This window comes from Nerophis lumbriciformis, linkage group LG10 (assembly GCF_033978685.3).
Source record: "Nerophis lumbriciformis linkage group LG10, RoL_Nlum_v2.1, whole genome shotgun sequence".
Classification (NCBI taxonomy): Eukaryota; Metazoa; Chordata; class Actinopteri; order Syngnathiformes; family Syngnathidae; genus Nerophis; species Nerophis lumbriciformis.
In genome coordinates, this window is record NC_084557.2 from 3,923,936 (window position 1) to 3,931,495 (window position 7,560).

The following is a 7,560-nucleotide window of genomic DNA, read 5'->3' on the forward strand; positions in this document are numbered from 1 at the left end:
TCATAGTTTCTGCCAATGTGCAAGTTTTGTGTTTAAAGTCTAGTTTTATTCTCCGCCACTGTGCGCGCTTTTTGTTTATTCCTTTTTGATAGTTTAAAATAAATCATGTACCCACCTTCAAGCCTTGACCAGTCCAGTTCATTTGCACCACGGGAGAACAAACCAAGCCACAGTCCAAGTCCTGACACAAAGAAACCAATTCAACAAATAAGGAAAAAAAGCATATCATTTGGAGAAAATCTCTGACTGTTACAAGAAATGTTGGTTTTAAGTTGAAATGCACAAAAATAATTTAAGCTGCAATATTGTAAGGTTTTTTTTTCCATTATAAAAAATGATTTTTAAGTCATTGTTTGAAGAAGAAAAAAAGAAAATACACATTTTTTTAAATTATAACATTAAATAAACCTTTCATGAAAATGTTAGGTTTAAATTTTGGACTTTTTGTGCACTTTTGTTTTGTCACCATAGCAACCATTAGTTTCACCTGTCACGTCACGCACCTGTTCCACGTTTGGACTCATTGTGCACTCTTGTCACCATAGCAACCATTAGTTTTCCCCATGTCACGTCACGCACCTGTTTCACGTTTCGAGTCACGCACCTGCTTTCACTAATCATGTCCATAGTATTTAAGTTCATTCATTTTCTGTTGTTCGTGCTGACGACATCACCACATTTATGCTCCTGCACACTCTCCACACCCTGATGACCCTTGCTACTCTTTTTTTCATGCCGGTTCCATGCCAAGTAAGTTTTTGTTTGTTAAGCCACAGTTAGTGTTTTGTTTAATTGTTCATAGTTTCTGCCAATGTGCAAGTTTTGTGTTTAAAGTCTAGTTTTATTCTCCGCCACTGTGCGCGCTTTTTGTTTATTCCTTTTTGATAGTTTAAAATAAATCATGTACCCACCTTCAAGCCTTGACCAGTCCAGTTCATTTGCACCACGGGAGAACAAACCAAGCCACAGTCCAAGTCCTGACACAAAGAAACCAATTCAACAAATAGGGAAAAAAAGCATATCATTTGGAGAAAATCTCTGACTGTTACAAGAAAAAAAATCACATTACAAGAAATGTTGGTTTTAAGTTGAAATGCACAAAAATAATTGAAGCTGCAATATTGTAAGGTTTTTTTTTCCATTATAAAAAATGATTTTTAAGTCATTGTTTGAAGAAGAAAAAAAGAAAATACACATTTTTTAAATTATAACATTAAATAAACCTTTCATGAAAATGTTAGGTTTAAATTTTGGACTTTTTGTGCACTTTTGTTTTGTCACCATAGCAACCATTAGTTTCACCTGTCACGTCACGCACCTGTTCCACGTTTGGACTCATTGTGCACTCTTGTCACCATAGCAACCATTAGTTTTCCCCATGTCACGTCACGCACCTGTTTCACGTTTCGAGTCACGCACCTGCTTTCACTAATCATGTCCATAGTATTTAAGTTCATTCATTTTCTGTTGTTCGTGCTGACGACATCACCACATTTATGCTCCTGCACACTCTCCACACCCTGATGACCCTTGCTACTCTTTTTTCCATGCCAAGTAAGTTTTTGTTTGTTAAGCCACAGTTAGTGTTTTGTTTAATTGTTCATAGTTTCTGCCAATGTGCAAGTTTTGTGTTTAAAGTCTAGTTTTATTCTCCGCCACTGTGCGCGCTTTTTGTTTATTCCTTTCTGATAGTTTAAAATAAATCATGTACCCACCTTCAAGCCTCGACCAGTCCAGTTCATTTGCACCACGGGAGAACAAACCAAGCCACAGTCCAAGTCCTGACACAAAGAAACCAATTCAACAAATAAGGAAAAAAAGCATATCATTTGGAGAAAATCTCTGACTGTTACAAGAAAAAAAAATCACATTACAAGAAATGTTGGTTTTAAGTTGAAATGCACAAAAATAATTGAAGCTGCAATATTGTAAGGTTTTTTTTTCCATTATAAAAATGATTTTTAAGTCATTGTTTGAAGAAGAAAAAAAGAAAATACACATTTTTTTAATTATAACATTAAATAAACCTTTCATGAAAATCAATTGTTTAATGAAAAAGTTTTTTCTTACTGGAAAGAAACTGGATATTTTTTCTTGAAAAGGGGTAAAAGTACAAGTCAGAATCTTCAAGACCAAATAGAGGTTTTTTTGAGAAATAAAACACTCGCCGTGTTTTGTTTACATCTGACAGTAAAGTCAGTGTTGGATAACAACAGCTTCTGCAGGGTTCCATTATTGTGGAGACTTGGTGGAGGTCTGCTCTCCACTTCTTTTAGGCTGAGTGCTGACTTTTGTCCCATCAGCAGCATGTAAGACCAAAAAGCTGTAGTCCTATTGATCATCTCTATCCCAGCTCATTAAAAGCTGTCCACATGAAATATTCACAGGAAGTTATCTCACTTTTTTTTTTTTGTGAAAGTAGCACAGCTTATATCCTACTGAGTGTCCTCTAGAGCAGGGGTCCCCAACCTTTTATGCGCAACGGACCGGTTTAATGTAGGCATTATTTTCAGGGACCGGCTTTCCACTTGTGCCAAATAAATACAGCAAGAATAAGTGCATGAAAAATACAACTCACTATAACGCCATACTTGCCAACCTTGAGACCTCCGATTTCGGGAGGGGTGGGACGGGGGCGTGGTTGGGGGCGTGGCTAAAAGGGGAGGAGTATATTTACAGCTAGAATTCACCAAGTCAAGTATTTCATATATATATATACAGGTAAAAGCCAGTAAATTAGAATATTTTGAAAAACTTGATTTATTTCAGTAATTGCATTCAAAAGGTGTAACTTGTACATTATATTTATTCATTGCACACAGACTGATGCATTCAAATGTTTATTTCATTTAATTTTGATGATTTGAAGTGGCAACAAATGAAAATCCAAAATTCCGTGTGTCACAAAATTAGAATATTACTTAAGGCTAATACAAAAAAGGGATTTTTAGAAATGTTGGCCAACTGAAAAGTATGAAAATGAAAAATATGAGCATGTACAATACTCAATACTTGGTTGGAGCTCCTTTTGCCTCAATTACTGCGTTAATGCGGCGTGGCATGGAGTCGATGAGTTTCTGGCACTGCTCAGGTGTTATGAGAGCCCAGGTTGCTCTGATAGTGGCCTTCAACTCTTCTGCGTTTTTGGGTCTGGCATTCTGCATCTTCCTTTTCACAATACCCCACAGATTTTCTATGGGGCTAAGGTCAGGGGAGTTGGCGGGCCAATTTAGAACAGAAATACCATGGTCCGTAAACCAGGCACGGGTAGATTTTGCGCTGTGTGCAGGCGCCAAGTCCTGTTGGAACTTGAAATCTCCATCTCCATAGAGCAGGTCAGCAGCAGGAAGCATGAAGTGCTCTAAAACTTGCTGGTAGACGGCTGCGTTGACCCTGGATCTCAGGAAACAGAGTGGACCGACACCAGCAGATGACATGGCACCCCAAACCATCACCCAACCATGCAAATTTTGCATTTCCTTTGGAAATCGAGGTCCCAGAGTCTGGAGGAAGACAGGAGAGGCACAGGATCCACGTTGCCTGAAGTCTAGTGTAAAGTTTCCACCATCAGTGATGGTTTGGGGTGCCATGTCATCTGCTGGTGTCGGTCCACTCTGTTTCCTGAGATCCAGGGTCAACGCAGCCGTCTACCAGCAAGTTTTAGAGCACTTCATGCTCCCTGCTGCTGGCCTATATACCAAGTATTGAGTATTGTACATGCTCATATTTTTCATTTTCATACTTTTCAGTTGGCCAACATTTCTAAAAATCCCTTTTTTGTATTAGCCTTAAGTAATATTCTAATTTTGTGACACACGGAATTTTGGATTTTCATTTGTTGCCACTTCAAATCATCAAAATTAAATGAAATAAACATTTTAATGCATCAGTCTGTGTGCAATGAATAAATATAATGTACAAGTTACACCTTTTGAATGCAATTACTGAAATAAATCAAGTTTTTCAAAATATTCTAATTTACTGGCTTTTACCTGTATATGCTGTCATCTAGCAAAGCTGAATTTGACCAAGCAACCCCCCCGTACCAAAAAGCCCTTGATGAAAGCGGATACAATTTCACCCTCACCTATGAACCCACGCCAGGAAACCAGCCAAAAAAGAACAGAAAACGAAACGACATCATCTGGTACAACCCCCCATACAGCAAAAACGTCTCAACTAACATTGGACACAAATTCCTCAATCTGATTGACAAACACTTTCCCAAAGACAACACCCTAAGAAAAGTATTCAACAAGAACAACATTTAAATTGAGCTACAGCTGCATGAACAATATACGACAAATCATCTCAAACCACAACAAAACAATTGCAAATGAGCCGTCGGCCCCCAGACAGAGCGACTCCAAAACCAACAAAGGCTGTAACTGTCGAAAGAAACATGATTGCCCTCTCAACGGGGGGTGCTTACAAACATCAGTTGTCTACCAATCTAAGGTAATACGCAAGGACATTAACACATCCGACACATATGTAGGATTAACCGAGGGTGAATTCAAAACCAGATGGAACAATCACAAGGCTTCTTTCAGGAACAAAAACCTGCGAAATACCACAGAACTCAGCAAACACATTTGGGACCTCAAAGACAATAATGTTGAATATTCAATAACATGGCAAATTCTTGCATCCAGCACACCTTACAATAGTGGTAATAAAAGATGCAACCTATGCTTGAAAGAGAAACTGTTTATTATTTACCGTCCAGACCTGTCATCCCTCAACAAGCGCAGCGAAATTGTAACAACATGCCGCCATAGACGGAAACACCTCCTAGGTAACACATGAGCCAATCACCACGCCCCTAGGCCAGCCTGTACCCACCCACTCTGTGCCCTATATAAACCATGGTATGCGAATGCTCCCATTAAAATCTCCTGATGATTGAGGGTACCCCCCCCCTCATGAAACAGGCCTGTAGAGATGAAATAGTCTTGTGATTTTTTTCCCACACATACATATATATATATATATATATATATATATATATATATATATATATATATATATATATATATATATATAGCTAGAATTCACTAAAAGTCAAGTATTTATTATATATATATATATATATATATATATATATATATCTTAACCACACCCCCGACCACGCCCCCGCACCCACCCCCACCCCCCCGAAATCGGAGGTCTCAAGGTTGGCAAGTATGCTCTTTACATACATTTTTTTTAAACTATTTTAATTCATAGGCAAATTTGTTAATTATTTACTGTTACAAGCGGTTCTCTAATGGCAGCCGTGACTGCGGTGTGGCCCTCAAAAAAAACAAGTTTGACACCCCTGGTCTAATGGGACAGGCCAAAGTTAAGTCAGAGAAAATGCACTACTTTATAAATTATTTAATGTTTCTCTCCGGCTCGGTAGCAAATGCGTCACGGACCGGTACCGGTCCCCGGACCGGTGGTTGGGGACCACTGCTCTAGAGTGGACATTTGTGTCTCGTATAACAGAAATGTTGTACAAAAGAAATAGGCCACAGACTGCAGAGGTCCTAGGATGCTTTGAAAGATATGTATTTGAGGAGGGCAGCAGTGCAGGAGAGAGAGGCAGAATATGTGGGCACAGCTTTCGAGGTGGCAAAATGATTCATTCCCACTTGTGCTGCTGATGCTGTGAAGCTGAGAACATTGCACAGCAGATGGTGACCATCTCTCTCCATCTCTCTTTCTGCTCCAACATGACCTCAACACAAAGCCAGAGCCTCCTCTTCCTCGTCCTCAGGTAAGATTATTCATAAGCTGGATATTCCAAAACAGCTCCAACCAAAGTTTGCTTCAGTTCCAAATGGCACAATCTTAGACATTCCAGTAAACAAGTTGACTAGCATTGTATCCATTAAGCCATATCCAATTGTGTTTACACTCCACAAAGTATGTGATTTTGAATATTACACTATGAATACCTTCGGCTATTTTCAGAGATTGACATCACACTAGTAACACTTCTGCACTCTGACATTATTATTAGATCAGTCATACTGGAAATATACAAAAACGTGAAATAGATGTGTTGTTTATCATCCATCCATCCATCCATCTTCTTCCGCTTATCCGAGGTCGGGTCGCGGGGGCAGCAGCCTAAGCAGGGAAGCCCAGACTTCCCTCTCCCCAGCCACTTCGTCCAGCTCTTCCTGTGGGACCCCGAGGCGTTCCCAGGCCAGCCGGGAGACATAGTCTTCCCAACGTGTCCTGGGTCTTCCCCGCGGCCTCCTACCGGTGGGACGTGCCCTAAACACCTCCCTAGGGAGGCGTTCGGGCGGCATCCTGACCAGATGCCCGAACCACCTCATCTGGCTCCTCTCGATGTGGAGGAGCAGCGGCTTTACTTTGAGCTCCTGGCAGAGCTTCTCACCCTATCTCTAAGGGAGAGCCCCGCCACCCGGCGGAGGAAACTCATTTCGGCCGCTTGTACCCGTGATCTTGTCCTTTCGGTCATAACCCAAAGCTCATGACCATAGGTGAGGATGGGAACGTAGATCGACCGGTAAATTGAGAGCTTTGCCTTCCGGCTCAGCTCCTTCTTCACCACAACGGATCGATACAGCGTCCGCATTACTGAAGACGCCGCACCGATCCACCTGTCGATCTCACGATCCACTCTTCCCCCACTCGTGAACAAGACTCTGAGGTACTTGAACTCCTCCACTTGGGGCAAGATCTCCTCCCCAACCCGGAGATGGCACTACACCCTTTTCCGGGCGAGAACCATGGACTCGGACTTGGAGGTGCTGATTCTCATCCCAGTCGCTTCACACTCGGCTGCGAACCGATCCAGTGAGAGCTGAAGATCCTGGCCAGATGAAGCCATCAGGACCACATCATCTGCAAAAAGCAGAGACCTAATCCTGCAGCCACCAAACCGGATCCCCTCAACGCCTTGACTGCGCCTAGAAATTCTGTCCATAAAAGTTATGAACAGAATCGGTGACAAAGGGCAGCCTTGGCGGAGTCCAACTCTCACTGGAAACGTGTCCAACTTACTACCGGCAATGCGGACCAAGCTCTGGCACCGATCATACAGGGAGCGGACTGCCACAATCAGACAGTCCGATACCCCATACTCTCTGAGCACTCCCCACAGGACTTCCCGAGGGACACGGTCGAATGCCTTCTCCAAGTCCACAAAACACATGTAGACTGGTTGGGCAAACTCCCATGCACCCTCAAGGACCCTGCCGAGAGTATAGAGCTGGTCCACAGTTCCACGACCAGGACGAAAACCACACTGTTCCTCCTGAATCCGAGGCTCGACTATCCGGCGTAGCCTCCTCTTCAGTACACCTGAATAGACCTTACCGGGAAGGCTGAGGAGTGTGATCCCACGATAGTTAGAACACACCCTCCGGTTCCCCTTCTTAAAGAGAGGAACTACCACCCCGGTCTGCCAATCCAGAGGTACCGCCCCCGATGTCCACGCGATGCTGCAGAGTCTTGTCAACCAAGACAGCCCCACAGCATCCAGAGCCTTAAGGAACTTATTGTTTATCATTCACATGAAAACATATGCTTGGTGTCAGGTTC